The sequence below is a fragment of the Asparagus officinalis genome, chromosome 1 (assembly GCF_001876935.1).
Source record: "Asparagus officinalis chromosome 1, Aspof.V1, whole genome shotgun sequence".
Lineage (NCBI taxonomy): Eukaryota > Viridiplantae > Streptophyta > Magnoliopsida > Asparagales > Asparagaceae > Asparagus > Asparagus officinalis.
This window is the reverse complement of record NC_033794.1, coordinates 16,693,707-16,704,082: the sequence shown is the minus strand read 5'-3', so window position 1 is coordinate 16,704,082 and position 10,376 is coordinate 16,693,707. Positions and strand designations below refer to the sequence as shown.

At 37.8% G+C, this 10,376-nt stretch overlaps 1 protein-coding gene across 1 annotated transcript in view; it reads right to left on the bottom strand.

Moving 5' to 3' along the window:
• The window catches only part of LOC109837841 (LYR motif-containing protein At3g19508), a 4,459-nt gene continuing 2,087 nt past the window's right edge, over nucleotides 8,005–10,376 (bottom strand). The window contains exon 3 of the mRNA XM_020406210.1: nucleotides 8,005–8,295. The gene's annotated coding sequence lies outside the window, so the exon portion shown is untranslated. The remainder of the gene's footprint in view (nucleotides 8,296–10,376) is intronic.

Sequence of the window (10,376 nt, the reverse complement as noted above, 5' to 3'; positions counted from 1 at the left end):
CAAAGATATAGCAGAGAATGCTAGTATGTCAGACGCACCAGAGGAGCCAGTTTCGCGAGAAACTAAAAATGTCAGTGATGAAGGAGGTACTGAACATCACCTATAATATGGAAGGAGACCCACAAACTTTCTAAGAAGCAATGCAGTCAACAGACGTTCTTCTGTGGAAAGAAGCTATAGATGATGAGATGGATTCATTGATCCAAAATCACACGTGGGAGCTGGTGGATGTACCTGAAGGTGCTAGGCCTATCAGTTGCAAGTGGATCTTCAAGAAGAAGCTTCGTCCTGATGGTACTATTGAGAAGTACAAAGCAATACTGGTGGCGAAAGGATTCTCTCAAAGAGAAGGAATAGATTTCTTTGACATCTATGCACCAGTTTGCAGGATCACTACCATCAGAGTGCTTATCGCATGTGCGGCGATAAAAAGGTTCGTCATACATCAGATGGATGTGAAGACTGCCTTTCTCAATGGAGACCTCACAGAAGAGATTTACATGGAGAAACCAGAAGGACTTGATGCTCCAGCTGGTAAAGTTTGTAAACTTATTAAGTCTCTATATGGACTTAAGCAGGCACCGAAACTCTGGCATGAGAAGTTCGATGGGGTTGTTCGCAACAATGGGTATCAAGTCAGTAAGTCTGACAAGTACCTATACATCAAGATCGCTGAAGAGAAGATGGTGGTTATCTGCCTTTATGTTGATAATATGCTCATTATCGGGAGTGATTTGGAGATAGTAACATATACCAAGAAATTTCTATTAGCTCAGTTCAGCATGAAGGACCTTAGAAATGCGAACGTGATTCTCGGAATCAAAATCATATACTCTGAAGAGAGTATTGGATTGTCCCAATCTCATTATGTCGAGAGCATGCTAAGAAAATATGGCAACTACGACCTACCAGAACTGTCAGTGTCGTATGATTACAACAAGAAGCTTCGACCGAACACTGGAAGACCAATAGAGCAGCTAAGGTACTCAAAGATAATTGGAAGTCTTATGTACGCAATGAGCTGCACAAGGCAAGATATAACATTTGCTGTAGGAATGCTTAGTAGGTTCACAAGTAATCCTGGAAAGCTTCATTGGGATGCTGTCCAGAGATTGATGAGATACTTGAAAGGAACTACAGGTCTGGACCTATTCTACACTGGATATCCAGCTTAATCGAAGACTATTCAGATGCGAGCTGGTGTTCAGAACCAGATGAGTGAAGATCTACTGGAGCTTTTGTCTTCACCATGGGCAGAGCTGCCGTCTCGTGGAAATCTAAGAAGCAAACTATGATTGCACAGTCATCGATGGAATCTGAGTTCTTTGCACTCTGTGCTGCAGGAGATGAAGCTGAGTGGCTCAGTTGTATTCTCCGAGACCTTCCATTGATAGAATTGCAAGGCGCAATTACAATCTATTGTGATAATCAGGCAACGGGTGTTGTGGCAGCGAACTCGTTGTTCAATGGAAAGAAGCAGACCATTCGTATGAAGCATGGCTATTTGAGAGAACTCTTTTGCCAAGGAGTCATCTCGGTGATTGACGTTCGATCTTCAGAGAATGTGGCTGATCCTTTGACTAAATGTCTGTAAAAGGACATAGTCGAAAGGACGTCTGCTGCAATGGGTCTCAAAGTTTTGTGAGTCTTACAAATACTTACCATGTTCATCCAATTATTACTTCAAAGCTTATGCTACTAATAATAAAGATAACTGATTCAAAAGTCAAGTAAGATTTGTAAAGTTTGGTGAGTCTTACAAACACTTACCATTTCGTCAAGTTATTAGTTCAAAGCTTACGCTACTAATGACAAGATGATTGGTTCAAAAGTCAAGTAAAATTTACAAGTGAAATCCTATCATGTAAAGAGGTTGGCTGTTAAGCCTTAATGGGTCCAAAGTATTTCAGATGCGGGATGTTGGATAGGTAACATACCTAAAGGACTCACCGATAATCCTATCATGTAAAGGGGCTGGCTGTTAAGCCTTAATGGGCCAAAACATTTCGGATGTGGGGTGTTAGATAGGAAACACGCCTAAAGGACTCACCTAGAATCCTATCATGAGAGAGGATGGCTCTTAACACGCCTAAAGGACTCACCTAGAATCCTATCATGAGAGAGGATGGCTCTTAAGCCTTAATGAGTTCAAAGCATTTCGGATGCGAGATGTTTGATAGGATGGCTCTTAAGCCTTAATGAGTTCAAAGCATTTCGGATGCGAGATGTTTGATAGGAAACATGCCTAAAGAACTCACCTATGCCTGGATGGAGATTTGGCAGTCTCCTATGGTGTCTTGTGAAAAGATACCTAGAGCCCTAGCAGAAACCAGGACTAGCACATGGCCATAAATGTGCAAAGGCAAAGGCAAGTGTGGTTCAAAGTAAAAACTACCACAGATGAGTTTGATCTTGTGTGATCGCTGGATTTTAGACATGTGCTGGTTCAAGTCTCTGCGACACCATGCATCTATCTTCTATTCAGTTGGTCTAAGCGAGATTCAAGTCCTTGCGACATCTACCTTATGCACAACGATTGAAACGACGGCACCATTACAGGTTACTAGTTTAAAAACTTGTGGGGGATTATTAGATTTTTTGGTCAAAACTGCTTTCCAAAATGAGTTTTCAAACTATATATATATTAACTACAAGTACTTTTCATAAATGCTTAGTAGCCTAGTGAAAAGTTAATGTTTTGTTGTTTCAAAAGGTCCCTTGTTCGAGGCTTGCCAACGGCAAGCCAAGAAGTATTTTATTTGAATTAATCCCTCATAAGTTTTAGTGGGTTGTGGGTCGTGGGCCGTGGGCCGTGGGCCAATGAGCCGGGGATCGGGGCTAATCTGGCTGAGGCGCTTTGTTAGGCGCACTTTGCACTTCGCACGGAGGCATCGGGGCGAGGTGGCGCCACGTTGGCTGCCACGAAGGTTGCCTCGCAGGCTGCTTCACAGCATGCAGACGAGCTACGTATTCGCACGAGGGTGACCCTAGCGTTCTCGTAGTTTGACAAGGTTCGCTCGTTCGACGAAGTTCATCTATCATACGAGGTTTGCCTGTTTGATGATGTTCATTCGTTTGATGAGGTTCGTCTATCATACGAGGTTCGCTTGTTCGACGAGGTTCGTCTGTCATACGAGGTTCGCCTGTTTGACGAGGTTCGCTCGATTGACGAGGTTCGTATGTCATACGAGGTTCGCCTGTTTGACTATGTTCATTCGTTTGACGAGGTTCGTCTGTCATACAAGGTTCACCTGTTTGACGACGTTCGTTTGTCAAACAAGGTTCGTCTGTCATACGAGGTTCACCTGTTTGATGACGTTCGTTTGTCAAACGAGGTTCGTCTGATCTACTGAGTCGTGACCCTCGTGTTTCGTAGCAATGCGTCCATTGATTGTCTCGTATTCAGGAGTTAATGCATGCAGCAGTTACAATAACATTAAGAGCAATTTAATACATTAATGTTACATTCTTAATTACCATTGAGAATTGTAACAGTCACATTAATTGCTTGTGACTCTTGAGCTGGCCTTGGAGGCCTATAAATAGCGCCCTTAGGCAGCTCTTGGTCATGGCTAAAAATCCTCTCGCGTGCATGGAACATGAACGTCATGTGCTGGAAAACGAACGTCGATCCTGACGTTGTTGCTGTTGTGCTGCTGCTGCAGGAACTTGTCTTAAACCAAAAGGTTTTGAACCGTAAGGTTCTGAGATCGAGGAGATCTTTTGCCTTGACCGAAATGTCTTATAGATCGAGGAGATCTTGACAGTACTGAGTTGGTGCACACCAGAGTACTGTACTGCTGTTCCTGGAAGCAGTTTGGCATTGGGATCCTTGCACCGGAGTAGGCCAAATATTTCTTTAAGCATAGCATTTCTATAACGTACAATAGTGAACTAAAAAATTAAAAATTACAGTACATCTGTTTTCTGAGTTTAATTCCAGATTTAATCATAATTTCCAACATAGATAAAGTCTCTTGGAGTTTTTATAAGGATGAGAGGAGAAAGATCCGTTGAAATTGGGTTAGAACTGAGATGATATATGTTGGAGAAGGAGTGTTTTAATGGGTTGGATTTTCATGCTCTTAACGGGTCAACCGGGTCTAAACGGGTTCGGTTTTTAATGGGTCAGGGGTATAATGGGGAAAACTGTAATAAAAGTTAGATTTAATAGAATATTCCTTTAAATCTAACCAGTGTTAACCAGAAGGACCTGATTGTAAACATTGTGATGATTTGAGGGATGTAATAGCAATTTCCATGATTTAGAGGACAAATTTGGAAATATTGAAGATTTGAGGGACTAAAATTGAAATAACCCCTTTTTTTTAACAAATAGGTTAATGGATAATGGATCCTAATATATGTTAATCATACAATTGCAATCATTTTAATAATTAGATTAATAGATTTGAGACTAGTTTTGATGATCAAGAGATCTAATTTTTAGACACAACGAACACATTAATATTTTTTTAGACTTGTGATTCATTGTAACTTGGGGTGCGCAAAAATATCTCTACTTGTGGATGTGTCTATATCGGTATCCATTAGAATCCGAATATATGTTGATCACACAATTGCCACTGCTTTAATTATTAGATTAATGGATTATGGATCCAAATGTATGTTGACCATACAATTGTAACAGTTTTAATGATTAGATTAATGGACCCATCGGGGTGACCCAAATGGTTGGGAGGTCCTAGTATGACTCTCACGGTCTTGAGTTCGATTTCGGTTTGGGTTATTGAAAAATAATAATACCAATAATAATAATTAGATTAATATATTCGAGATTAATTTTGATGATTAAGAGATCAAATCTTAGCTTTTCAGACATAACGAACAAATTAGTGAACTCCATTGTATCGTAGGAACTATAATTTTTCTGATATTTTCACATTCGTTTTGTATCCACATGTGTGTGTATATATATATATATATCCACATGTATTTTTTGCATTCGTTTTCGATTTCAGCGAATATGAATATAAGTTTTCCTTACGGAGTCATATTTATACCAGTATCCATGATTGACAAAAAGATACAGATATGAATGGTATGCATCTCTAATGGTAATTTATTGTAAGGGGGTGTTTGTGTCATAAAGAAAACCATGGAAAGCCTTTCCAACAATGTCGGAAATGGAAAAAAAATCCAAGGGTTTCCTTTTGTGTGTTCGTCTCACTTTGTGGTTTAGGGGCTGTTTGGTTCGTTTCCTTGATATAGAGAAATGTAATTCCATGTAAAGAAACACAAGTTTTGAGTTTTCCAAACTTTTCCAAGAAATAGATTGTTTTGCTTTGGTTCGCACATAAAAATGGTGGGAAACCAATGTATTTATTTTTCTTGTGTTTGGTTCGCATAGAAAAAAAAGAAAAACTTTTGTAAACAAAGCAGAGAAGGAAAAAAATCTGACGTTGCAGAGTTTTCATCAATTTCACTTGGTTGGGGAAGGAAATCGGAGAGGGAAAAAAAATCTTAGTTGGCGGCGATTTCAGCAGAGTTTTCCCTCTTCCATTCGAACGAACCAAAGCGGCACAAAGAAATGGACGGGAAAAAAAAAACTGACGTGGAGGGCTAAAAATCTGACGTGGAGGAGTTTTTTGAGTTTTCCACCCCTTATAATAGCGAACCAAACAGCCCCTTAAGAAATGTTTTCTTAAAAGCTGGAAATTTTGCACTTTTTACCATGGAAATGTCCGGAAAAGCTCGGGAAACATTAATAATATAATACCTTTTTAATGTGATTAGGGGAAAGAGGTTTTCTATAGCAGGAACCATGTCTGGTTACCCCTATTTTTTCCACTTCGCGCCCCCTTTTCACCCAGAGAGGTTATTTTTTAGCGGGAACCGCATTTGGTTACTGCTCTTTTTTTTTGTCCATTATAAGTTTTCGGCCCTCCCCTATTCATCAATCGAAGAAGCAAAAATCTCTGGTTATTGTGGCTTTTCTACCCACTTCATTATTGATGATGTTATTGATTTTTAAAATATTTCCATACAGTTTTCGGCGTTGACTGATTTCATGCGTTATAAGTTCTATTTGGTGGTTATTGATAGGTTTGCTAAGCTCTCGCTTGCGCATCATTTTATGTTATCGTTCTTGCTATTATCATCCTAATCCCTACAATTTTGTTTCTACTGATGCACGCATCACGATATATTGACATGTTGTACTTGGGTTCGGTACATATGAGTTTTGATTATAAAGTTATATTTGGTTCTGTTTTGGTTGTCATAATCGGGTTCCATTTGGTTCTATTTTCAATGGATTATCCATAATTTTTTCTATCAATTAAGGAATTTATTCATTTCATTCTCAAAATGCATACAAATATGTTTGATAAAAGTAGAAGCATGCAAAACAAACCGAGCAATAGTACACATATTTTCCAATTTTCAAATTTGGCGCTTTGTGAGCTTCAATTATTTTTTCAAGTTCTCCATTTTAATTGCATAGTCATCTTCCAGAAAAATTCTTCATTTTTTGTGGAAGTTGTCTTCATTGCTGCACTATCATCTTGAGCCTATGCAAAGCAAAAAAATTTGCACTGCTCGTTTGGATACCTTCCACACCCCCAAAAAGTTTTTCCCTTGTTCTTTTCATTCTTGCATACTTTAAGCGGTGTTGGTATTTTGCAAAAGCGTCGAACTTCATGTGGTTGAGACCCTTCGTATGTTCGCATCTCTTAATATCAAGTGGGAAAATAGCTCAGCAATAGTAGATGATAGTTTGAGCAACTTGATGGGTTTGGTGATAAAATATTGTGCTCATGCTCTATGTACTACCAAGACTGCTAATGTATCCCGTTGTCTTAATATTTTGACCGTTGGAATCAAAATTTCAAAGCAAATATAGGGGATGGGTTTTTTTGTCTTATTCGGATTGTAATTTCACCGTGATCACTAAATATAACATTCCCTATGATGTTCCATTTGTAAACAAGAAAACAAACAAACAGGGAAAATGTTTCCATCTCAATTGGTTTCTTACTTTTGCCTTTTGAACCAAACTAGGAAATGTGATGGAACATGTTTTCTCCCCCATGTTTCCATGCCAAAAAAAAAAAAACTTTTTCTAAGGAACCTATGAAAAGGGGGTGGAAATAAGTTTTTGCTACTAGAAAAAGATTTCCAATTTTTTTTTTTTTGGAAACGAAACAAAAACCGTCTCACTATAACCGCAACCTAATGTTTGTTGCATGCAACTGTTTGGAGGGGGGGTGTTATACCAACCCCAGTTACCCCACACTATCATTATGGCTTTGCAAACTTACAAACAATTCCAACTATGTGTTACTTGTAATTCTAAATCTGTGTCAGTTACAGACCTCAACTTGAGCAACTGCACTTGCACCTACTACTCGTATTGCAATTAAACAAACATCTACAGTGGACTATTAAGAGGTCGGTTGCTAGCATGTAACTGGAGCTGTTGCAAGTGCGGTTGCACGCAACTGAGCCATTTCTGCTTAGTCACAAGTCATTGCTACTGATTGCTTGCAGTTGCAACTGCAACTGTAGTTTAGAAAGTTGCATGTTATTTAAGAAGACAAAGAGTCAAGAACAATTGTGGATGTATGTCTTTCACTTGTTTTGGCGACACTTATATACCCTAAAGTTTTTAAAACTCGCACTTAAATACGCCCAGTTGTGCAAACTTGATGGTATTTAAGTGTGAGTTTTAAAAAACTACAAGATATTTAAATGCCGATTTTAAAAACTTTTAAGGCATTTAAGTGCAAGTTTTGAAAACTTTAAGGTATCTAAGTGCTGATGTAAGTGAAAGTTTTAACTTAACAACTTTAGGGTACATAAGTGCAAACAAAAAGAAGTGGGGTATACAAGTGCAACTTAGTTGAATCTATAGGGTATTTTGTGCAATTAAGCCTAGCGATTAGGAGTTTTCACTCTCAATCACTCTAAAATATCGATAGTGTATAATGAATATATGAATAATATACGCAGTATGAATCTTGTATTCAAACACTACTGAACTTCATAAAGTATAGCAAAATAAATATTTTTCCAGTCCGTTTTTGAAATTACATGAATGTCAAGGGTACCAACAGTCCGACAAAAAAATCGAAGGTTGCAAGCTATAAGTACTATTTTACAAAACACATGAAGGATCTCAAACTAATCTCTCAAGGGAAGTGAAGAAAACATTATTGAAGAAATTTATGATCATACAGCTTACAAAAACCTCTTCATAGCAAGTTTTTCCCCCGACATTTCTTCTGTAACAAAGTAAGCATCATTGCTGATATTTGAATCATCATCATCTACCTGTGGAGCAAAAATACCGATGTTACTTAGGCCAACGAGAAATAGGAAAACTCATGTCTGAAGACAATATGTTAGCTGCATTAGACTGATAGAAACGAGGTGATCCATAAATATTCAAATAATAGCAAACATATATAGAACAGTATAACAAACAATCTCTTCGTTGTTAATATTTTAAAAACTTGATGGTTGTCACCTAGGTTGCATAGGCACGGTTACGGACACGGGTACGGAACACGGAAAATTTGTAAAAAGTAAGGTACGAGGACACAGCTCATATATATATATATATATATATATATATATATATATATATATATAAAGAAAAGACAAAAGCAAATAGTCAAGCACCCATGTGCATGATGATGTCATGTTCCACTAACAAATTTAAAACTAAGAAAATAAGAGAGAGAGAGAGAGTCTTCTTCTTCCTTGCATATCTCAACTAAACCCATTTTCCTCAAATGTAACAGCTCCAAAAGTCCTCTCACACGTGGGAAATGAGTTGCTCCCGTGTCCCTTCCGTTTGGGTGCGGAAACGTACCCAAACCGCACCCGACCGAGTACGGCATCAAAATTGCCGTGTCGGGGTATCACAGGTTGTCACACAGCAAATCTTAGATCTATGAACCGTTTTCTTCCCTACATGTTTCGTATGTGAGTTAACAACGAAGAATAACTATTCTCATTCCTTGAGCTAACGACTTCTACCATTAACAGTAATTATCCTATCAAAGCCACAGTTTCTGCTTCTTGACTAAATTTATTAGATTCTTGGGGTCTTTTTTTATATTCATTTCCAAAATTATATGTATTTTGAAACAGATACCAAGAGTATCATGATTTGAAACTAGGCCACCAATGTTTTTAAGTTATGCAAAAGAGATCTCCCGAGTTAAATTTGTTCCTAAAATATATATATATATATATATATATATGAGAACACATGTCTCCCATTCTTATCATTACCATTAAATTTAAAGAAAAGACAAAAGCAAATAGTCAAGCACCCATGTGCATGATGATGTCATGTTCCACTAACAAATTTAAAACTAAGAAAATAAGAGAGAGAGAGAGAGTCTTCTTCTTCCTTGCATATCTCAACTAAACCCATTTTCCTCAAATGTAACAGCTCCAAAAGTCCTCTCACACGTGGGAAATGAGTTGCTCCCGTGTCCCTTCCGTTTGGGTGCGGAAACGTACCCAAACCGCACCCGACCGAGTACGGCATCAAAATTGCCGTGTCGGGGTATCACAGGTTGTCACACAGCAAATCTTAGATCTATGAACCGTTTTCTTCCCTACATGTTTCGTATGTGAGTTAACAACGAAGAATAACTATTCTCATTCCTTGAGCTAACGACTTCTACCATTAACAGTAATTATCCTATCAAAGCCACAGTTTCTGCTTCTTGACTAAATTTATTAGATTCTTGGGGTCTTTTTTTATATTCATTTCCAAAATTATATGTATTTTGAAACAGATACCAAGAGTATCATGATTTGAAACTAGGCCACCAATGTTTTTAAGTTATGCAAAAGAGATCTCCCGAGTTAAATTTGTTCCTAAAATTCTCTAACATCCGTTTACTATTTCCATTATGCACCTATCTGCTTTGACTAGATCTCATTTCTCAATGTCAACCAATTCCATGAGATCTAGACTAAACATTAACAGAGACCTATTTGGTGTTACTTTAACAAATTGGGAAACTAATTTCAAAATAGGATATTTTGGGGATATATTTCAAAGTACAGATAATTTCTAGAAAAAATACTAGAAAACTCCTAGATTCTTTTGCTTGTACAATGGAAACCCTTTCTTCATCTGTTAATTTCTCGGCCAATGACTTGGTACTAACTATGAGAAAAGTGATGTTTAGATGTAGTAAACATTGTCAAATTTTTCGCAGTTCCTTTATGCAATCCCAATCAAACCTTGACGAAAAAAGGCTCAGTTGATGAACTTTTACTTCCAGGGGATTTAAATTCACTTTCCCATGATGCAAAAGCTTGGCGATTATGGCTTAGTTCTGTAAACCATTCCAGGATTGTAATTTTTTTGTCTATAACAAGGTTAT